The sequence below is a fragment of the Uloborus diversus genome, chromosome 2 (genome assembly GCF_026930045.1).
Source record: "Uloborus diversus isolate 005 chromosome 2, Udiv.v.3.1, whole genome shotgun sequence".
NCBI lineage: Eukaryota > Metazoa > Arthropoda > Arachnida > Araneae > Uloboridae > Uloborus > Uloborus diversus.
In genome coordinates this window covers 53,500,755-53,525,505 of record NC_072732.1, presented here as the reverse complement: position 1 = coordinate 53,525,505, position 24,751 = coordinate 53,500,755, and the positions used below count along the sequence as shown (strand labels likewise).

The following is a 24,751-nucleotide window of genomic DNA, read 5'->3' as shown; positions in this document are numbered from 1 at the left end:
ACGCAAAATCCAGCTTTGTCACTTGCAGTGCATTGATTACTGTCAATTGTACACATTTCACAACTTTTCATCAAATCGCAAAATATTTTGTTTGTGCCAAGGTCACAGGTCGAATCAGCAAAATCAGAGATTATTTTGAAGTCTTTACTTACGACCCTATTCAATAAAACAAAAATCAGAACTGAAAAATTAACCAATTATAATTTATATGAAATATTTTTCACTACATATTTTAAGCTGCTAAAATTATCGATGAATACTAAGCTTGTTTAATTCAAAACAAGATTCCACAACTGAACAAGATCAAGATTGAGCAATCGTCAAGTTCACCCGCATGCTTAGAGGAGAATCTTTGTTTGTAACTACTATGTCTGAACAGAAGACGAAATTTTCTCCAGACAGTAAACTATAAAATTTCCTGATTTAGCTCAAGAAACAGTCAAGCACGAACATATGCACCTGTAATTTGTTCGTTCAAGACTCAGAGCAAAACAGTACCGGGGAATGAAAATCCAGAAGAATGGCGCTATAGTCTATCAAAACTCTAGGAACTGTCCAGATTACAAACTAAATCCAGAACATATTTTACCCTTCCCCAACATCCGGAGAAAGCTCCAGCAGAGCAACGAAAACTCACACACTGGTCTCTATCAAGACAACTGCATTGTGATTGCCGGAGTTGTATTTGGTCCAATTTAGACCACAAGAATAATAAAACAACAACATTGAAGCAGTAAGTTACAGCATTTAAGCCACAGCTACAGCTTACTCCCAATATACAGTGAATTCTCTTTGTTCTGAACACTCATGAGACCAAATAAAAGTGTTCAGATTAATGGGGGTGTCATTTTAGAGGGAGACCGCATCATTCGTGCATATGTGCGTAAATCTATTGCGTAATGGACTATGTTCAGTACTTTGCTTAGTGAGCTACACCAGTTACTGAGATAGAGGTGCTGAATTTTGGATTAGTGGCTAGTGCAATGTCTAATTCAAGTCAGTAGATCCTAATCCTCAAATGGAATTAATCACTATTTTTTTTAAATTATTGAGTAGGATTTTGTGAAATACATAAAAGCACGGAAAGGCATTATAACTGTAAAAGTGTATTGTAAGTTTTTGGAGGAAAGCGGCGAACAAAGCATAGTTGAAATAATAGGTAAAAATTCAGTTACTTTCTTCATAACTATTAGACCTTTTTACTACTTAGTGCTGACTAATATACTTTTAGCAGAAGATATGACACTTTAGTCAAAATTATTTGAAAATGAACATTGTTAGTAAATACATATTTATTCGCTCACTCTATTGTTGATAAAAGTTGGCACAGGGAATTCTAAACATTATTATAGTGTCATGATAAAAACATTATAATACTGTCATGTTCCATCCTTGGAAATCAAAATTTTGTTACTGTAACTAAGGGTATTATATTTTTTTTCCTCAAAATCAGGATTTAAGCTTCCTTATACAGTGGACTCTCTCTATTCTGAACACTCATGGGGCATAACAAAAGTGTTCAGATAATGGGGGTGTTCATTATAGAGGGAGACCGAATAATGCATGTATATGTATTTTATAGCGTTAATGGACTATTATACTACAGTATCTGAGATAAAAGTGCTAAATTTTGGATTGGTGGTTAGTGCAATGTCTAATTCAATGTCGGAAAGACCTAAACTCTTGCTTTTATTTATTTCTTCTTTAATTTAAAACATTTTTCATAAAATTCAACAATAAAATATTACAATACAGCTATCGGTACCATAACTGAAAAAAAGAAAATTTTAAATCTGTCTTTACACACTTTATTTTATTTTGCACTTTAAATCTGTCTTCACTCACGCCAGATACGTGTTATCATCCAAGTGAAAATGTTACCTGATGATCAGTGGCATTTTGCTTGAAGGTAATCATACTTTAAAAATCTTGAATACTACTTGATAGAATGGTTGCATTCTTAAAATGTAGTTCAATGGCAGAAGCTTTAGGTTCACATTGTTCAGCTGAGTTATTTTATGAGATGCAGTAATATCCAGGAAAAATTAATTTTTCTTCCTCTCTCCATCTTCCCTTTAATTCCCATCAATCATTGGGATAAAATTTTGAATGTATTTCAGGCTTTACAATTTGATTCATATGAATTCCTGCGTACAAATCGTGAACTGACATCCAAAGACGGCAGTTTCGTCTTTAGTATGGACCAGATGTCATCCAAGCTTCAATCAGATGACATCTATCTCTAAGTCGAATTCGGGTCAAATGGCAAAAAAAGCACATCCTCGGTGCATAAGGAATGTCTGTCAAGTTTCAGCTCGATCTCTTTTCTCGTCTTGGACTGTAGCCCTGTCAAAGAAGAACTCGAAAAAATCTGAAAAAATAGCGATTTTATAACTTTTATTACTCCTCTCCCTGATGATCCCGGGAATTGAATTTCAGTATTCGTCGGCAGGGATCACTGGAGATTGAGTTTACCAAAATACAGCCTCGGGGGTCTTTATGGGGCTGAGATACGGAGGGGTGAAAACCAAATTTGTTCTGTCGTGTAAACTATCCTCAGTCGCGTATTTCTTTTCTTTCGTTTTTCTTGGCGACAGACATTTGGTTTTCTTGGCGGCAGGCATTAGATGTTCTTGGCGGGTAGGTTGCTCCCGTGTCTTTGATCTATACCAGAGTTTCCCAAAGTGTGTTCTGCGTAACCCTTAGGTTCCGCCGAAGTATGAGAAGGGTTCCGCCGCAAGCTAGCCGTTGCATAAATTTATTTTCTACTAGTTTCAAGAAAAATGAAATAATCAATAGTAAGGACCTAAAATGTCGTTCCAGATTGCATAGCCACGCTAGCGTGATCAAGTAACTACCGTAGAAGGAAAGTTCTCGAAGTCTCAGAAATAGTTTATTTTGTTAAATATCGTTTTCTCCAGTCAAGACTATTTAGAAAAATTTATGAATACATGGGTAGGCAGCAAAAACCACTAATTTTCCGTAAGGTTGTATGAACTTCCAGATGAAATGAGGGTTTTTCATTGGAGCAGAAGGCATCAGAAAAGGTTGATTAATATTTTGTCGGCATTTTTAGTGAACTGAACGAAGTGGCTATTTTCACTCAAAGGGAAACAGTAACCATATTTGTTGTGAAAGAAAAAAATAACACCATTACAAAGAACGCACAAGTTTCGTGTTCACTTCCTAATCTCTATGGAGAAAATGCAAGACAACTATTTTGCGATACTAACACTAGAACGACTGAAGTTTGCCTTTTTTCTCGAAAGACTGAAGGGGCCAATGTGTCCCCTGCCTGATCTTCGAGTGAGTTCTTAATAAAATTGTTCCTGTGTGAGTCCACATGCCGCATGCATCTTCTCTAATGACTAAACAAGAACTGATTCCGTAATAATTTCTGTGACGTTATTTCTACGAGCCGAATTGTTCAGTGATAGTTTCTCTTTGGAAAAGTTATCCCTACAGTCTGCTGGTGAGCAGTCACCAGTAAATCGCTTTTGGAGTACCATACGACTGCTAGAATAGGAAGATAAACGAGAAACTAGAGTGAAAAACACCTTTTCATGCTACAGTAAGTTCCTTCATCTTCAGTGAGTTGGAAAAAGGAATAGTTCCTCTTTTTGGTTGTAAAATACCTCAGGGCCACTATAGCCCCTCTCGTAATTTACAAATTTGTGCTTCTACTTACGTTGTTTTGTCTTACTTTACTGTTCAGCACAAAGGTATTTATTTATCTTATAAGGTTCAATATTTGCACTTATATGAGGCCAACGACTAAGTGATCAAATAAGCACTCAAATAGGGTCATACAAATGAAAAGTCAGAAACTTCCATTGCGTTCAGTTGATCTTTTGATTTATTGAAAAGTAGTGGTACCCGCACGGCTTTGCCCGTAGTAGAAAATTAAAAGGTCTCTTGTTCCGCCTCAATTAATGAATGATGAGTTTCTCGCCAATTGGCTATGTTCATTTGCTCGCCCATGTTACGGTTCCACGTTATGATAATTTCGTAATCTACTCTTCCACGTTATGATAATTTGCTAGGTAAAATGTTCTTAAAATTGGAATTGAAAAAGAACAAAATCGAATTTTCGAAAAATCGCTTCGAATTGCACACCCCCATGCTACAAACTAACTTTGTGCCAAACTTCATGAAAATCAGCCGAACGGTCTAGGCGCTACGCGCGTCACAAAAATCCAGAGAGACAGACAGACAGAGATCCAGATATGCAGACAGAGAGACTTTCAGCTTTATCTTAAACTAGTGGTACCCGCACGCCTTTGCCCGTAATAGAAAATTAAAACGTCTTTTGGTTCGCCTGTATATTTACAAATAATGTATGGTGAATTTCCTCGCCAATTGGCTTGTGCCCATGTTACGGTTCCACGTTATAATAATTTCGTAATTTACTCGTCCATCTTAAAATAATTTTGTTCTTAAAATTGCAATAGAAAAAGAACCACATCGAATTTTCGAAAAATCGCTTCGAGGTGCACACCCCATGCTACAAACTAACTTTGTGCCAAATTTCATGAAAATCGGCCGAACGGTCTAGGCGCTATGCGCGTCACAGAGATCCTGATAGACAGAGATCCGGGCAGACAGAGAGACTTTCAGCTTTATTATTAGTAAAGAATATATAAAAATCTTCTGTGCGGACCTTTGTCACCATAAGGCTTTTAAACGGCTGGACCGATTTTGATCAAATTTTTTGTTTGTAATTAAGTTGTGGCAAGCGAAGCGCGATGGATCGAATCGGAAACGTTTTTGATAATTAATTTAAACATTGGATGGTTTTGGCAATTTCTTTCTGATATTTTCTGATAATAGATTTTTGAATTATGTTATTTAATTATATCGTTTTAAATGCTTAAATACGATCATCATTAAGAATATTTCTCCAAATAATTTTTATTTATTTTTTCCCCTTTTTCAATTTCTTTCCTATTCGTCATTGTTTTAACTTTAACTTTGAATATACTATACTTATGTGCAGTAACTCTTTGAGTTGAGAATTATCTAAACTAAACGTATTTAAATGAATCCATTTGCAAATGTTTTTTTATTTCGATTTTAGTATGAATGAAAAACCTTAAAGGATAGTCGAAATGCATGCAAAATTACAATTTTCAGAAACACGGATTAATATCGTTTATCTGTACTACTTGAATTCAAAAACTAATGTGCCCGAAGCAGATCTCAGTTATAATTCGTTTAAATAAATTTTGAAGCATAAACATTCGGTGACTCCAATTTATTTGCTATGTCCAAAGGTAAATGGAATGCTATACACCTTATCCACTGCAGACTGAAATGCATGTAAAACTTCTGGCGTTTCTTATGCTGACATCGAAAGTTATTTTCCCTCTCTCGTGTTTATATCCCTCATCATTCAACTCAAAGAAAACCTTTAGCAAACTGCTATTGCAAATGCAGTACAACCGGTGTTTGTTTTTACATTTATAAGAGATAAACGGTTTGAAACATAAACTGGTAGCGAAGACAAACTATTGTTTTAAAAAATTAGTATACATACATATATGCATAGATTATAGCCTATGTCACTCAGTAAGAAAAAGAATGCATCTTTCATGTAGTGAAAGAATTTTTCAAATAATTGCAATGATTCCGGAGATTAACTCGAAAATATAAACACACAAAATTCTGCTCTTTCTCTTTATAATATTAGTATAGATTTTATTTATTTATTTATTTATTTTTTGGTTAATTAATTTTTTGCAAAATAATCCTTCATTTTTGTAACATTTTACTATAAAGTTATTTAAGCCACTTCCGCATGTAGCGTTAAAATGAAAAATGCTCTACAATTTTGAGGAATTGATAACCCACATGGGATTGATCTCTAAATAATTCGAGTGATAGATTTTCCAACTTAATTAATATGAATTGAACGAAAAAAAAAACTTCACTATATATATTTTTTTCTTTTATTTTTTTTCAAAGAAGTATTAAAAACCCTCAGCTTTCAACTTGCCATATGATGGTTTAATACTGAATAGTTTATATACTACAAAAACATGTCAAAAGTTTTAAAAATGTACTTATCGATTTATTAAATGCTTTAAGACTGGTTTTATAGTTGCTGAAAATTTGAACATAATTCGACATTAAACACCAGAAAATATTGTTTTCAATAATTAAATTCAGGTTAGTTTACAAAAACATCCAAAATTGAGAAGAAATGAATATTTTAATTATTTACTCTCTTCAGAAACGTTGAAAAATGAATAAATACATAAAATGAAAAACAGAACAATAATTACATTTTTTGCATTCCAGCGCATTTGCAGGTCATGACAGTCATACTGCTATTTTCTTTTACTTGGACATCACGACGTACCACCGAATATATCCCCTTTTCTCCGCAAACAACGCCAAAGAATGCAATCAAAACACACGTAAATAAACCTACAAAAGGGAAGCAAAATATGAAACAGATTAAAATTGAAAACGGATCGTCCGTAAATATTGTCACGCTGTAAGGAGGAGGGGGTTTGTAAGATTGTAGCAGTTTGTGACTAGGCAGGAGGGGGTAGCAAGAAGTGTGGCATCAAATTTCCTTTATATAACAATTTACTTTTGAAAACCAATGTGGCCATGATCGTAGCCAGAGGGGGGTAGAGAGAGGCACGTGCCCCGCCCTAGAACAGAGTCTCTGAATCCCTGCTTCTTCCTAATTCCCGAAACGTAATTTAAAATTTCATTTCAAAGATTTCAATTTCGAAAAATGTTTTGGAGGAGAACCACATATTGTCTCTCCTGCTCTCAAATAGCGTAAAATATTTTAAGAGAGGGGGGAGGGGGCTTGAACTTCAAACAATTCCTGGGGTCCAGCAAGGGGGGGGGGTGCGGGGGCAACTAAAAACGACTATCTTGTGACACCTATACTTCTGTACTTGTCTTTCCCTAACGGGGATCTTGGTTAGCCCATGAGTGCGACTGTGACAGTGAGAGAAAGGGGTAAGGAGAAGTGTGACATTTTCTGACAAAGGGAGGGAGGAGGTCAAACTGATTGAAAAAAAGAGTGACATCATTTATGGACAGCTCCTTACGTAGCAATATATTAGCAAATTTGAGCAATCTTATATAATTAAAAACATTGCGTATGTACCTATGTATCTATGTATGTATGTATATCCAAGTTACTTCGCCTGAACGACAGTGAACTCACCATTGAACCAGATATCGATGGATTCGTAATCTTCCCGTTTTTGTGTTTGGCTATTTAACATAATCCTCCAATAATAAGTAGCGGAGATATCAATTAAAAACTATTAATTATGACACTTAGATTTCGACATAAATTCCCTATTTTTCGAAAGTTTTTCTCCATTCAAATTATTATTCAGTGCTTCATCTCAACTTTCCGTAACAATGCTTTTATTTAAATTTGCAGCGTGAAAAAAATCATTGAGAAAAAAGATCTGTTGCCATTTTTTTCCTCGTTTATGAACAAATACAATTCTGCGTTTTGTTTTGAGGCTTTTCCTGTAGTTGAGGGATTTAAAATGTTACCATTTTGAACATTTTTCCACAATCTGTTTAGAAATTTCACGATTTTCTCTTTTTTTTCTTTCAAGCCTGATTGTTGAACACCCGTCACTTGACATAACTTCTATTTTCGAGGTAGACCGTGCAAAGCCGGGCGACGCAGCTAGTTAGTATTATATTGCTTTAAGTATAAAATCTTTCATACTTTAAATATTGGCTGTATTAATAACATAGCCACAATAATTTTAATAATATGAGCTCTATTTGTCTCTTTTTTAAAGGGGGTTGGGGGCAAAATTTTCTAGAAAATACTATCACTTTAAAAGAAAACTCCTGTACTGGTTTTATAAACACCAATACAAAGCAACTTGGTTGCTGTTCGGAAAAAAATCCTTTCATTCTGACCATGAAGTGTAATTTTCAAAACCTCGGTTTGAATTCTTGAAAAATATAGAAGTTCCTTACATACTATATTTAAAATACTTTCGATCAGCTCCCCCTCTTCCTTCTTTTCGCACATTCAAAATATTGCATCATAGACGAAAAAAATAACTATTCAAATTATGAATTAAAATTTATTTGTAATTTTAAAAAACTAATATCTTACTTACATTGAAATCCAAGAAATATTTTCATCTTATAATCCACAAGTGACGCCTTAAGGTTCCAAATTCTGCTTTTAGCTATTGGCAGCCATGTATTGCGTAGAATAATTGTCGAAGATGAACCTATTATCACGGATCAGTTCATGTTTTTGACATCGTGCACAGTTCTAATTGGTTGATTTTTTACGTCGAAAATGAGCTCTTTGCTCCATAAAAGCACAAAACTTTTCAAAACATATTGGAATACGCAGTACTATTGTATAGTGAGTAATTTTTTTCCGCTGTGAAAGATTTGGCCTGAGTCGTGAAACAAAATTAACAATGTAAAATGACTCAAGAGCTTGGTTTGAAAAAAACGTTTTAACTGATTACACTTAATTGTGCTTCTTCCTTTTCCTTTAAAAAAAAAAAAAAAAAAATTGATCAATATAGCTATCGATCTGCTAGCTCTTCGACGTCATTCAAATAGCTCTATTTTTGTCCTTTTTTTTTTTATCAGTCACGAATTGCTTATTTATTTATTGCGTGTTTTTGTGTACATTCTAAGAGTGAACCAAGTTGAAAATCATTACCAAGTGTGTTACATTCTTTTTCAGAAGTGCACTTTTTAGCGTCGTTTTAAGTTCAGATAGAAATTTAACTGCTACAATGTCATTTTTCTTGTGTTTTAATCGCAGTTAAATATTACAGAATTTCTTATGAGCCTCGAATTACACAAGATCCACTTAAAGAAATCGTTGAGATCATCATTGTTCCAACATAATCTGATAATTTAGTCAATAATTATTGCAATTGAACTCAGTTAATACGAAACGCCAAAAATTCAAAAACTTGGTCGTATTAGCCGTTATTCGTCAATATCAATAAACACGTGAAAATGAGGGATGGAATGGCATACAAAAGTTTAAAGACGGATTAATACAACTTATTTACTATTATTACTATTACGTAGGGTTGGGTTTTTACCGGGGAAAACTGGTTTTTGCCAGAACATAGGAAAAATTACATTTTTACCGGTTAAAATCGTGGTAAAAACCTACGACATACTAATATAACTATTCCTTGCTTGCTGGTAGGAAGTGATACATTATTTTTAATAGTAGGCCGCCTTCTATATATTTGATACTATAGTTTACTATCATGCATTATTTTGCATATTAGCAAGCAGCCATTGGACCGATGGGCAAGTAATAAGATAACAGCTATCTCATGGAAAAAATTAATTAAAGGGAAGAATGGAAAGCAAGTTTTGTTTTACAAAAAACTTAAAACTTGTATTTTACTGCAGACTGTTAAGAGGACACAAAGATTTAGTAAATTCATGTTTTGTCTTTTAATTGGATTGGTAAATTTATACTTGTTTTTTTGTTTTAAAAACTTCATTCGGAAGAAAAAAAATTAATTGCGCTTATTTTACTGTGTGTGAATAAGCTCAAGGCCATAGTTTAAAAAAATTAATTATTTTAATGAAATTACCGAAAAAAAATTTTAAAGCATGAGAACTTATGCGATAATGTATTTATTATGAGTTGATGTAATAATTATTCCAAAAAATGTCTATACTATCCAGTCATAGGAAAAATTGTTTTGTTTTACCAAATCTTGGCAAAAATGTTCAATCATTCTTCAGTATATATATTATCAAAAATACATAGATGCAAAAAATTTTTAGAGTCAATTTTTTCCCTTTAAGATGATCATATCGTCGCCTTGCAAAAATCAGCTAAATAAGTTAAAAATTCACATTTCATTGTAACCAAGAAAAAAAATTGTTGCCCTTATTTACAAGTCCCCCGCCCCTCAAGTCCAAAACTCATTTTAAGGCCCGAGGAGTATAAAATTATATCGCTGTTGTAAATTATGTAATGACTTTTAAAATGAATAAGATACTGCCGCTGAAAATTGATTTCAATATAAATTAAAATAGTAGCTGTTCATGTTTACAACCTATAATAATAAAGTAATAACCTTAATTAACTTTAAAAAAATTATATTAATTTGAATTTTTGGCATCTTGAATTCAAATTATGTTTTTCGCAATCACGAGTGTGTGTGTGTGTGTATGAATGCGCGTGTGTGTTTGTGTAGGCACATGTGTGTGTGTTTGTGTAGGCGCATGTGTGTGGGTGCGTGTGTGTGTGTATGCATGTGTGTGCGTGTTGTGTATGTATGCATGTGTGTGCGTGTTGTGTATGCAGTGCTGTGTGTGTAGGCGCGTGTGTGTGTAGGCTTTCATGTGTATGTGTGTATGTAGGCATATGTTTGTGTCTGTGTGCAGGCATGAGTGTGTGTATGTGTGTGTGTGTGTAGGAGTGTGTGTTTGTGTCTGTGCGCAGGCATGAGTGTTTGTATGTGTGTGTAGGCGGTGGTGTGTATGCCTGTGGGTGTGTAGGATATGGACGCAACCTGGAGATGGTTTTCGCAAGAGGAGCAGCATCGTGAGGCCGGTCGACGCGACGGTGGTGCTGGCAGAGGGTGCTGGTGGGAAAATAAAATGATAGGAATTCAAAACAGTCAAATGAGAACAATAAGCTATCGTGATTGCTCAAAAAAAACATGTGTACAGAAATATTTATAACAACAAAAAATACCCTGTTTTTTTTCAGCTCCAAGATAGTAAAAACCATGGAGAAAACAGGTTTTTTCACTCGCGGTAAAAACCATAGTAAAAACCGGCAAACACCACAGACGGTAAAAAGCATGCCAACCCTGCACGCACACTGTAATCTGTTTACTACCTATACATGGAAGATTTTAACTTACTTCTTAGCGTCTTGGGAAAACATTTTTGGAAAAACAGGATAATGATCAATATTGGAGGGATAGGTGATAGGGAATCCATAATAACAAGATAGACCGTAACAAGAAAACTGAAAATTATCAATGGTAAATAAGAATGTGGGATTTATTCTTTACTAGTGGTAGCCGCACGGCTTTGCATGTACAGTGGCTCCCAAAAGTGTTCGTACACCTACGATTTTCAATGAAATAGGCCATTATCCATTGGTTAGAATTAATATTTCGGAATAGGTATTTTATTATAAGATCTATGATCTATATTTAACAAAACTACATGAAAATTTTTAATAAAACATTAAAACATAATTTTTAAAAAATCAAAAACCAAAAATTGCCGGACATTTTATCTCACAAAAGTTTTCGTACACTTTGAAAAAATGTCAAAAAATTAGTAAATAATCTAACTTTTTACAAAGTTATTATTTAATAGAACATCATGCAGTATCAACAAGAGCTTTTAAACGCCTGGGAATAGATTTCATTGTTTTTTCTTTCTGTTTTTGCGTAATTTCTGAGTAAGTGTTCAACCCCAGTTTGAGTCTTACTGTTTCTAGCTCTATTTTCGTTTCAAAGCTGTATTTTCGTAATCTAGCCCCCAGATATCTCTAAATATGTTACATTAAGTTCAAATCTGGAGATTGAGGGGGTATTTCTAAGATTAAGGACAATTTTTGAGGCACCAAACGCAAACGTGTGCTTCTTATCGTTATCTCGATAAAAAACAAAGTTGTTTCCGATTACCAAATTTTGGGCTAATAGTTTGAAATTGCTTTTTAAAATATTTAAATGAACAGCATTATTCATTATTTAATCAAAAAATTCCAAATTTCCAAGTCCTGATGTTGTAATGCACCCTCACATTAAAACACTTTCACCGTCCTGATTAACTGATCCAACTAAGTTCTTCAGATTAAATTCCTCATTTTTTCTTTTATTTACAATTATACAACAATTTAACCGAAAATGTTAAATTTATTTTCATCTATAAGTAAGACGTTGTTCCAAAACGTTTTGAGCTTATTTATCATTGATTTTGCGACGGAAAGCGTAAGCTTACTGTTATTCGCACGAACAAGAAAATTTCTGCAGGAAGAGGTCCCATTTAATCCAGTTAATCAGAGAACTTGGCGAACAATTTTAGGTGAAAATTAAACGTAAAATGTTTCATTCAATTCTGCAGAAATTTTTTCAGCACTCAAATGTGTATTTTTCATAATTTTTTTAACTGTAAACCTCCGATCACGCATTGTTAACTTTGCCAGTTGACCTTTTCTTACCGTGTTTTCGATCCTATTCTTGTCTTTAAAGCATTTTATCAAGCACTTCACTATATAATGGTGTAAATTACCTAATTTAGAGACATTTCAAACCAATTTACCGCTACTGTGAGTAAACAATTCAAATTTCGAATGGTGTTTGTGGTGTTTTTCAAATACCAGTCATTTTAAAGTAATAAGCACAATATTAAGGAATAAATAAACAAAAAATTAAAGCCAAATGACTTTTAAGGGTCAACACAATGCAAAAATAATAAAAAAATGACATATGATAGTTTTAATCATGAATTTATTCGAAAAAATTTGAGTGTACGACGACTTTTGTGGCGTATTATTTCTCTGTCTCTTCATTTTTTGACAAATTTCAAAAATAAAATCTGGCAATATTGAAAAAAACTACTGAGTTTTATTTAGAATGGCATTAGAATGGTGTGAAAAAAAAATTGGACTTCATATTCAAATTCAGTTTTGCGTTATTTTGGTTTTACTACAAAATTTCAAGGTGTACGAACACTTTTGGGAGCCACTGTATTAGAAAATTGAAAGGTCATTTGGTTAGCCTGTTTATTTACAAATAATGGATGACGAATTTCTCGCCAATTTGCTACGTTAAATGGCTCGCCCATGTTACGGTTCCACGTTATGACAATTTCGTAATTTACTATTCCACGTTGTGATAATTTGCTCCATAAAATTTTCTTAAAATTGGAATAAAAAGAGAACAAAATCGAATTTTCGAAAAATCGCTTCGAGATGCAGACCCCCATGCTACAAACTAACTTTGTGCCAGACTTCATGAAAATTAGTCGAACGGTCTAGACGCTGTGCGCGTCGCAGACAGACAGATATCCAGATATCCAGACAGAGAGACTTTCAGCTTTGTTATTAGTAAAGATATAAAGAGATTCAACATATGTTTATCGATACAGTGCAGGCACCATACAAAATGGTGAAACATTTCTGAAAGAGAAAGTTATAGTACTCAACTACAAAAATTTTCACTGAAGAGGTCTGAAATTATTGTTCATCTTTGCCGATACTTTGACTGCAATGAACGTATTGTGCGTGAGATTTCTACCGCAATTAAATAGCAAACCAAACTGAACCAACAAAATGCTCGTTTTAACCGTGATTTCGCATTAACCGTGGTCGTACTAAGAGAGCTCGATAGTACTTACTTATGACGAAAAATGGGATATTCATCTTCAGACTGATCAGTTGGAACTAATTCTTCTAGAGATATCCTATTCTGCTTCAACTTCGCAGTTAGAAATTGAAAGCTAAAAGCTCAGTAGCTGTAATAAAAGTCCCAAGGGAGAGCTTATAAATGCATATTTGTTTTCCCGTTATAAGCTATTCCAATGTCCCTTTTTTTTCATGTTAATTTCCTTCTAAAAATCTTACACTTGCAGGAAAACGTCACAATTTTCGGAATAAATTTATTTGACACTTAAAGTTATCAAGAAATTGAAAATCTGATGACTCGAAAAGTTTCATTTTTTAAATTTTGATTTAAAAGAAAAAAGTTCTGAGCAAAAGCATTAATTTTAGTTAAAAGAATGTATCATAACATTTCGAAATATTCTTGGAAATTATTGGTAATCCTTTATACGCAGTGTTCTTTATTTTCCTTTAAAAAAAAAACAGACGATTTATTTCTTGTTACGATGGGGTTGTTTCCAAAATTTTAAAAGTATTTTTTTTCTGAAAGAGCATGCTTAAAAACAGAGTAGTATCTGACCATTTTTTAAATAATTTGACTAAGTTTAATATTTTTAAAAAATCGGTGCGCATTTATTGTTTAACGCTTCTGCCGATGACATCACAAATGATGAAATGCCATTCAGTGTTGCCATTCACAGCTCAAAATATTTAATTCACATCTTTACTCACGTGTATTGGCAACGATATGGTTGATAGCAAGCGTAGAGCGCAATTTTAATTCGCTTCTTGATTATCATAACGTGGAAACGCAGTGAAAAATGCGCCAAAGGACATCATTTGTGACGTCATCAAGACCAGGCCTTGTTTTCAAAATCGGGCATTTTAAAAAATTAATTAAAGAATAGCTGTTGGGAAAATGAAAGTATTCTCTGGGTTCATGTTATTTTTTTTACTCATTCTATCAATTTCAGTGACTAACAGTGGTACTTTTGACTAAAGGAAACAACCCCATTGAAAACTAATACGCTATTTAAGATAATTAATTACCAATTCGCAACTCCAATAAACTATAGGGGGCGCTGCAGCCACTGTCTAACGGCGGATGAAAAAGGTAAAACAAACGCATGCCGTAACTTAAAACTTACTTTGACGCTTAGTGAATGACAGTAGTTTTTCATTGTGTTTGTGGGAAGCTTTCTTTTCTATTCTTCTGAAATTACATTACACCATAAACTGTCTGAAGTCTGTAATTTATCCCAAAGAAAACACGTGGAATGGAATGTTTTACCTTTTTCTTTAGTATTGTTAATCAGCGCAAGGTAGCGTGTTCGAGCTCTGGAGTTGCGAATGACTATACAAGGAAGTTTCATAAGCGTTGCATAGCTATATCTAGACTCATCGGGAGGGGACGCCACGTGTTAACAAACATCCACTCCGCTGCTGCTTTTTGTTTACCCTCGGTGGCCGGGACACAACATTGAAATATGAAATTTATACACGATATTTGAATGGGGTGTATCTCAAAAACAAGAAAACTACGAAATATTAGAACCCTACCATCGAATTCAGTGCCCTCGATAAGAACCACGTTTATTTTTTTTATTCTGGAAAACCAAATCCGTACTTTAACGGGGTAGCTAAAAGTCAAAAGTTGAGAATACGGGACAGGCTAACAGTAGCAATGGGGGGGGGGAGGAAAACACTTGTTTGTCATGAAACTCATAGCTGCGTAACCGTTTTGAGTATTTATACACACAGGCAATTGAGGGTTTATCAACTGAACAAAACTTATTTCTGGCCAATATTTTTTTTAAATGCTTAGTTTTGAATTTAATAATTGATAATCATTAGCTTTCAAGCTAACAAAGCTTAACGGTTAACAAAAATTTGAAAATTCAGAAAAACTTTGAATAATTCTTCTGTTACACTTTCCACGAATTCGTTAATTTGATAAATGGCCGAATGTTTTCTTTAATGCTCTGTGAGACTCAGAGTTCATGTTCGACAAAGCGACTGGGGCACGTTGTACCCCTTTGGTACAATGAATGTATGCTAGCGCCTCTTCACTATGAAAGAAAGCACGATATAAACACACAGAACAGTGAATTTGTCAGGGGTGCCCCCCCCATTCCTAAGATCAAGGGCGAACCCCCCCCCCGCCCCCCTAAATATCACGACCTCCCCAAAAGCAAGAACCCGGCTAAAAACGAGAAAAATACCAGTCAACCCCCCCCCCCCACATAAAATTTCAATGGCGCAATCTGCACCACGCCCCTCCCCCCTGCATTTGCACACCTGCATTTGCGCTCACTCCCCCTCCCCCGAATGTTTCAGCAAAAATACGGGACTTTTTCCGTCCCGTACCGAAATTCTCCGGGATACAGGACAATGTCACAAAATACGGGACTATAACTTAAAATTAGGGACGTTTAGCAACCCTGCTCGAAGTGTAAGATAATATAAGAATTTGTTCGTTATAATCGAGTGCTCGGAAAAAACGGATTCGTGAAAAAAATCAGAAAAATTTATACATATTGCTTTTATGTATACATATAAAAAAAATTCTGTACAGTTCGATAGAAGTAGACTGATATGCTTTGAACTATTTCATTGTCTCTCTCTCTCTTGAGTTTCTTGTGTTTCGCAGTCAAAAAAACATCGTCATTTACACCCCTGGGTTTGAAAGAAGTAAGGAGTTTTTATGCACATAAAAAGCTATTGAATCTATTGAGGTGCAGTTTCCTGTTTGCTGTTGGGGCATTCCAAGGTATTTTTGACATTTATGTAGAGTCCGTAACGTGACCTTTTTTGCCATAACTTTTTAATTTACTGTTTGATTAGCATATTATTTTATTTTGATCTTTTCCTACCAACACACCAGTTTAAATTAAAATAATTTGCAAATCAAACGGTAAATTAAAAAGTTATGGCAAAAAAAGGTCACGTTACGGACTCTACATAATTTTAAAAATACCGTGGAATGCCCCTGTTATAGTCATCGAGTTTTTTTTTTTTTTTTTTTTTTTCTCTCTCTCTTTTTCCATCTGCATTTGAGTTACAATATCCTCGGAAGTATCTCGGAAGTGATATCTTTGGGGTCAGCCAAAGTAATCTTCAAATATTTTTCTACTTCACAGTTCGTTAAAAAATATATATAGTTTTTAAAAAAAAAACGTTTCTGTAACTATATGAACAAAAACGTAAAGAAGAATCTTTGCATGTAAAGTATAATCAGCAGCTACAGAATGTCCCGCAACTAAGTATAACTTAATTTTTTGATCGAGCTTAAAATCTATATAAATAAAACAATGAATATATATGTGTGCATACATGTTTTCTATGTGTATGTTCCCCATACAAATCCCCAATTTATGTCGGATCTCGCCCAAATTTAGCAAGGAGGTACTTGGGCACCCGAGAAGGAACGTTAGGGGGATTTTTAAAGCCAAAAAAGAACCGAATAGTTCGATTTTTTATTTTAGAACCCGAAAGTGGCATTAAATTGCTTTTGCCCGAAATAAGTATCCGATTTTCTTGATTTAAGTCTCATCCGAAAGCTCGCAAAAAATACTTCTGAAGTCGATTTACTTCCTTCGGATTTCAAAAAACCCAAGGCTGTAAAATCGCCTGGAAAAAAGTTATAAGTATTTTTTAGCCAAATGGAACATCCAAATAAAATCGATTTTTTTTTTTTTTTTTTTTTTTTTGAAATCGATTGTGAACAAAAAAAAAATTCTTGCTCTTACTTTGAGCTATAATTTTACCCTGTTGATTATTTCTGGCTTTTTTTTCTTTTTTTGCCTACCAGTAGATGATAGTTAAGGATTTTAATTGCATCAATGGAGGGTTGCGTTTAATTTAGTCAGGACTTTTCCGTTGCAACAGTTAAGAAACATTATTTTGACGGTAAATTTTATGTTTTTTTCCCCCCTATTATTTAAGTCTGATTGTTGAACACACGTCACTTGACGTAATTTTCGTTTTTGAGGTAGAACACGCTACGCTGAGGCCTCTATATATACGGCTCTAGACCACGCGAAGTCGGGCGATGCAGTTAATGAGAATAAAATAATGGAGCAAATAAATAACTTTAATGAAAAAAAGCGTGGGGTGCGCTCTTTATTTATGTTTTCGCCCGGATTCATCATCAACGACTAGATAGCGATAATAAATTTAAGGCAACTGATATCAAGCGCACCACTCCTTTTTTTATGCATTAAAGTTAATTGTTTTGCCAATTATTTTATCCTTAGGCTTTTTACTTTCGTAGCCCGGATCTATAAATTTTATAGATTCGCCCCTAAACCTCTATCCAGACACCACCAGAGAAACGATTCACCGGTTACATCACGTAGTTAGACCGAGGGTTAAACCGGTGTGGTTATGACGTACAGTAAAACCTGTGAAGTTGACCACCCTTGTAAGTTGACCACCTGTCTAAGTTGACCGCTTTTTTCAGGCACGGATTTAGTCCTGATCATATAAATCAACCTCTGTGAGTTGACTACCTGCTTAAGATGACCACTAAAGTAGTGCACCGCAAGTGGTCAACTTACACAGGTTTCACTGTATTTGGAATTTCTCTAGGAAGCGTGGTAGGACAGCTGTGTTTCCGAACGCTCGTAGTTACACCGCGGTAGTTCTAGTTCAGCAGCAAACGAAGCTCCAATCAAAGTGTAACTTTCGTGATGGGGAAAGTCACGTGCGATACGATGAAAACATGAAACACGACCTGATTGACCTAAGGCCCCTATATATACGAGCCGAAGCATCAGCTTAAGATTAGCCATTTTGGATCGGAGCGCGTGTTTGAATGGTTGTCTTTTCTGTAGCATTTGGTGATTGCTCACTGCAGGCGATTATTAGTGGCACGTGAATTGTTTATTAAATAAAGTCAAATTTGGCGAAACCCGAAACTTTATCGTGGTAACCGTAACAGCGCAACAATGAAAAATCCGATCCAAAATGGCTAAACTTAAGCTGATGCGTCGGCTTATCTATATATCGGCTCTAGATTGGCCAACACAGACTTTTTGACGTTTGTTACCTCGCTAACCACTTCCATACTGCGGTACGACAGGTTGCCACCAAGTCGGCTGACAAAAAACGACCGCAGCGGTTCCGAACGCGGTTAAGCATTGGTTTCCTAGGAGGGAATCGCCGACTTTCGGCGTCGCTTCTCGCCGAGAGGAAAACTTGATTCTTCTGCGCATGCGCGCCCGAGCAAAATCGACGTTGTAAGTGGCACGCCGGAATCACTTGACTTTGATTTCAGCGTCACGCCGAGTTTCGACGCCAAAGCTCGGTGATTTGCAGGGCCGGATTTAGCTTTTGAACCACTCCGTGCAAAAGGGAAAAATTGCGCCCCTTTTGAACTGCATGTATAAAGAGCCTCCCCTCCCCCCCCCCCCCCAACAAATGAAAAAAACACATGATCTTTTTTACATTTTTTGGCAAACACATAAAATGTGTCAAAGTAACTTGGCAATTAATGTAAATTGTAAATAACAATTTTCAAATCGGTTGACAGATTTGATTCTGGTGATTTCAAACTCTACATTCATAAGACAGCGATCTGAGAGAGAGAGAGAGAGAGTAGATCTAACGTCTGTGGCTTAAGTGGGAGTAAAAAAGCCAAACGCTGCGGCACGACAGTCCATGAGGGCCGAGGCCTACTGTGCCCAACTCAGTTTTCCTGACCAGGGGCTCTGGGTTGCAAGGCATACGACCCGGTTAGGTGGTCAGCCTAACGCGGAACCCCCAGTGTTTGGTTTCCAAGTGCACTTGGTACTCATTTTATCGACCCACTGAAGGGATGAACGGCTGAGTTCAGCCATGCTCCACCCGGGAATAGAAATCCGGGCCTGTGGCGTGGGGGCGCGAAGCGCTATGAGCTCACAAATCAGGGGACTTGTGTTATCTATGTGGAATCTAGAATTAGTAGAATTATGCTTATGTGTTACATGCATATTACTAATCCTTTTTCTATGTGCAAATAAATAAATAAAACAGTTTGAATTTTGAGATTTTGAAATCAGATTATGTTTTCTGCGATCACGAATTGCGATAGGACTCTACTCCTTGGGTTCTACTAATGGCTCTTATCGCAACAAAAATTAGAATTTAAGACTTTAAAATTCAAATGAATGCCAGGGGCTGGTTGTTATGTGCTGAATGTTGTGTGCTGGATACTTTTTTCGCGAAAAAAAGATTGTGTACAATCGGCGGTCGTTTCTAAATAATTCGATTCCGAGGCACATGGACGCCTGCATTATAATAGAAAAATAAAATCAAGGGACGGGACGTCGTTCAACGGTCAAGTGAAAACAATAAGCAATTCGTGATTGCTCAAAAAACAAAGCAATGTGAACATTGCGTCATGGGTAAATTTTGCGCCTAAATAGGGAGTCTAGGGGTTACACCCTGGAAAGTTTTCTGAATAGTAGCTCTGAAAACGCTATTTTAGACAATCTTTGATGATTTGATGATGGAAGAGAAGGAATGTTAAGGGGACCTTAGTTTGGAATTTTTCGAACTTGAGGCTCAAAACAAAATTTTAAACGATTCAAAATTTTGATTCTGTACACAAAATTTGAAAAAGAGAAGGGAAGAAGAGGTTGTCAAAGTGTCTAGAGAGGAAAATTTTCCAAAAAAAAAAATGCAGTTGTTAGCAATCTTTGTCTTTTTTTATTTATTTCTAATGGGACTGTGTTAGAGGCTTTGACTTTTGTAGACCTAGTGCGATCTCCCGATGTAGCATCCGTATCAGATGGAGGTACCTGGGCTCTTACAATGCGAAACTGAGCTGGGAATTTAATTTTCCCGTGAGTACTTCAAGCCAAACGAATAATCGAAGGATCTTTCACATGCCGCAAAATCATACGACCCGGGCGCTGTCTATTTTATTCATCTTGAAAATCCATCGATTAAAGCCAGGTTTGAACCTTTGTCTTCAGGCGTAAGATGCCAACGCCTAACCATTACACCACTCGGTCGGCAGGCAACACTTGTTAAAGTAAGGGAACGGAATAGGATCTGGGATCATCCCCCATACATTTTTCGTCCAAAATACGTAATTGTAAGTAATTGTAAGAGAAGGGATGGGATTGGAGAAATCTACATTAGTAAATTGTCAGAAGTTTTAATTTCCAAAATTGCAGTTTTAGACGATCTTCGGGATGTTAGGAGGAGGAGAATTTAGTGCCTCTCCCCTCGGAATTTTTCGAAATTGAAATCGTTTAAACAAAAGTCGACCTTTAATGGTGGAAAGGGAAGGTTGCAAAAACTTCCGCGAAAACTTTTCAAAATTGAAATTATAATTACGCAAATTGTAAGCAATCTTTGATGACGTTAGGGTAAAGGGTAAGATTTGCGGAGACTTCCTCGGAAATTTTTCAAAATTAAAGTTTCGAAAACAACTTTAGACAATCTTTGATGATATTATAGGGATCAGGTTTTAGGGTTCTGGGGTTTCACCTAACCCTGGGAACTCTTTCAGAATACAGTCCTAAACCCGGAAATATTAAAACTTTTAATTTTCACCCTTACCTTACATTTTAACATGTTTGAATTCAAACGCTTACAGCCCCAGAAGTATATTTTATTGATTTGGACGGAGGTGTTTTTATTTATTTATTATTTTATTTTATTTTTGACTTTTGTGTGATAACTATGGTCATTTTTCTACTATGTTTCATTTTAAATATCGTGTCTCCTTAATCTCCTGCAGAGTTCTTGTTTTAACCTTCGTTTTTTCCCTTCAACCATTTAACAACTTCTAGTGCGACTTTTCATATCAATCGTTAAATCTCACTTCTCTCTATCTCTCTCTACTTTGATTTATCTGTTTAAACCATATTTTAACGCCATATACATTTTTCAGCATTCAGCTTTGAGATTTTCATGGTAAGAAAAAAATGAAAGTAAGAAAAACAGAAACAAAAAAACATCAGCACCCCAGACGCTATCTTGTTTATTTATAAATTTATATATTTTTTAGTCTAAAGCGTGCCATGAGTTTCCAAATTGCACTAAATACTGTAAGAGCATTTTTTTCGCGATAATTTTCGCAACCCCGTCATAATAAAAAATTTTAAACCTTGTAAAAAATCTTTTTACGTCGGATTTTTCAATTTTCGCTTCTGTTTGCAAAAAAAAAAAAAAAAAAACCCGCAAAATTTTGTTTTCCGATGGGAAGTCACTGTAATCTTCCAAAAATTTCATAATTCGGGACATTTTGCCTGATGATTCTGAAAATTTGGAGACATAATCTTTACTAATAATAAAGCTGAAAGTCTCTCTGTCTGGATATCCGGAGGATGTCTGGACCTCTGTGACGCGCAAAGCGCCTAGACCATTCGGCCGATTTTCATGAAATTTGGCACAAAGTTAGTTTGTAGCATGGAGGTGTGCACCTCAAAGCGATTTTTCGAAAATTCGATGTGGTCTTTTTCTATTCCAATTTTAAGAACAAAAGTATCATAAGATAGACGAGTAAATTTCGAAATTATCATAACGTGGAACCGTAACATGGACACAAGCCAATTGGCGAGATACTAAATTATAACGTGGAACCGTAACATGGGTGCAAGCCAAGTGGCGAGAAAATTCACCATACATTATTTGTAAATATACAGGCGAACCAAAATACCTTTTAATTTTTCTATTACAGGCAAAGCCGTGCGGGTACCACTAGTTGAAATAATAAAATGCCTAAATGTAATTATTTACTAAAGATGTAAGCACATGTGTGAATATCCATAATTTATCATTCTGCAAAGTTTAGAGCTCCGTTCGGCAGAAAAGTTCTCTCCTCTTAAAAATTTAAGTTCGAGGCGCCCCTGCTGGTGTTGATCCTACTTATGACAAAATGATTTTAAAGTCTCTGTAATTAGTATAAAAGAACTAACACCTTTTACTTCAAACTTGTGCAGACTACGGTTATAGAATATATAAAGGGATATCGCGATGCGCCCTCTTCATTTGTAGGTGGTGCCAGTATTTTTTTCCAGAGAACTTAGTTTTTTGTTTTTTTTCCAGCAGCTCAGTTGCAAATATTTTTCATATTTTGATTTGGCAATTTTGCGCCCCTCAAAAATCTTTACTCCGTGCCGGGGCACGGACTGACGGAGTATTAGTCCGGCCCTGCTTCTAGGAAACCAGGGCTTTAAGTGACGTCACCGGTTCGACCGCAAGCTTTTCCGAACGGTTGCGGTGATACCGACCGATCCTTGTTTCCGAATGCACCCTTTGTAACGTTAATAAGTCTTAATGCTATTTTTTTTTCTTTTTCAATTGCTTGGGCCGTTGTGCCCCTTAAGGACGAGGGATCCTGCACTGCTGGAAAAAAGTACGACAAATGTATATGTTTTGACTTCAAGCAGCTAGAAAAATAATCGAGTTAAATGCATCTTTTTGAACTGAATAAACTCATACGCAATCTGTGCGTTGAGTAACCACAGGATCTTTTCAAGTTTTTATCAACCAGCAGCTATTATAAGATTACGTTTGACGAGCTCAACCGGTAGCTACTGGTAGATTGATCACATGACAGCAAGTGACGTCAGCTAATGCTAAAGCATTGGAGGATACGTACATTGGAGGTGGCATTGGTTGTGACACCATTATTTGACGTCATTATTTTAACCGGTGAGCTACCGGTCGCTCATAAAACGCAACCTTAGTAGGGACTCTAAGTAAAACGCCCCTGGTTGATCAGCTGTTAACCGGTCAACTTCTTCGAACAAACCATGGTCTCAAAGCCTAAAATCTATTTTTCAGGAAGGAAACCACTCAACAGTACTCAGTTGCATTCTGCATTGCAATTTCCGCCTTTCCCCTTCCCCCTGCCTGTTCGTCAATCGTCATATCGGTCATTTGTTTTTGATTCGACGTATCATTCATACTCAGATGTTTTCATGTCAATTCGCGTGTACTTGACTTGTAAATTTTCATATTTGGTTCCTTGACTGTTTATAACTCAAAATATAGTATATAATTTGATTCTCACGTTTGACATCGCAATACTTCTTACAGCTTGTTATTTATCTTTTCTCGTTTGTGAAGGTAAAAATGTTTGACGCTTCAAATAAGCAATGTCAAAATTTAAAATCATGTTCATTTATTGCATACATTATGAAAAGAAAGTTTTTCAATTTGCTTTAAATACAATTTTTTATTCTAAAGATTTTATAATTCCTTTTTGCGTCGAGAATTAAAATGATCAATTTTCTATTTTACAGTCGTTCTCTTATTGACATTTATTGCATTTAGTGCTGTATTGAAGGGTCTATTTACTTGTACCTTATAGTTTGTTTCGAAAAGTGGCAGTATCCTCTGCTTTTGAGTAGGATATCATGTTTAAAAACATCATTAAAAAATATCTCCGCCCAGCAGGATTGGCAAGGTTTTGGGCACTACGGTAAAACCCCTTGGTTTTTACAGTTCTGTCCAAAACACTTGTGCCCGAAAGTGTCCAAAACTATATTTTTAGAAAACTTGTATTCTGTGAGAAAACATCAAAAACAGAATAAAATGTATCAAAGTAATGTCTAATATTGAACATTCATTCAATGAGAACATTCAACTTATTTAAACAGCCGATTTTAATCTAATTACATAGAAGTTGAATTCTTGATTAAAATTTCAATTTGTATGCATGAAGTTTATTTATTTTATTACTATTTTATTTATTTATTTATTTATTTTGAGAATAGTAACCAAACTTCTGTATGATTTTGCATAATGCAAATGAAAGCTCGGTTGAGAAATTTTTTACCATCCTGTTCGAAACTCTTGTGTCCGAAGGTGTCTAAAACTATTTATTGAGAAACTATATTTTGTGAGAAAATATCAAAAACAGAACAAAATGTGTAAAATAATTTTTTGGGGCCTTCTAATATACGTTCATTCAATGTGAACATTCAAGTGTAAATATATATGTAACTTATTTATGCAGCTGATTTTGACCCAGTTACGTAGAAATTAAATTATCCATTAAAAGTTTCAATTTGTATGCAGGATTTTTTTTTAAATCCATAATCCAATTTTTTTGACATTTATGCACGTTTGCAAAAGAAAGTGTTCAAAATATAGTGCAATAATTGACCTAAATACAATAAATTACAATTTTTTGTAGTTACAGAATGTATTAGGATTAAAAATATGAACTATAAAAAGAATAAACACAAGTTTTATATAAGTGTTTAATCAGGCATTTCTTGTTCTTTTATCTATTACTTAAAAAATAATTTTTGTCAAAACATTATGCAAAACTTATTTGCAAAAAAATTTAAAAAATTAAGCTTTTTTTTTTTTTTTTTTTTTTTTTTTTTTTTTTTGCACCTAAATATTGCATTTTATTACATTAATTCTTTTGAGTTATAATGTTATAAA

General features: G+C 35.0%; 1 protein-coding gene across 2 annotated transcripts in view; it reads left to right on the top strand.

Annotated features, from left to right (window-relative positions):
- The window catches only part of LOC129217043 (protein lifeguard 1-like), a 60,519-nt gene that overhangs the window by 13,974 nt on the left and 21,794 nt on the right, over positions 1 to 24,751 (top strand). Inside the window, exon 1 of one of the 2 annotated variants that reach the window (XM_054851281.1) lies at positions 23,191 to 23,422. The exons of the other annotated variant lie outside the window; for it this stretch is intronic. The gene's annotated coding sequence lies outside the window, so the exon portion shown is untranslated. Of the gene's footprint in view, positions 1 to 23,190; positions 23,423 to 24,751 lie in introns of those variants that run through there. 2 annotated transcript variants of the gene reach the window in all.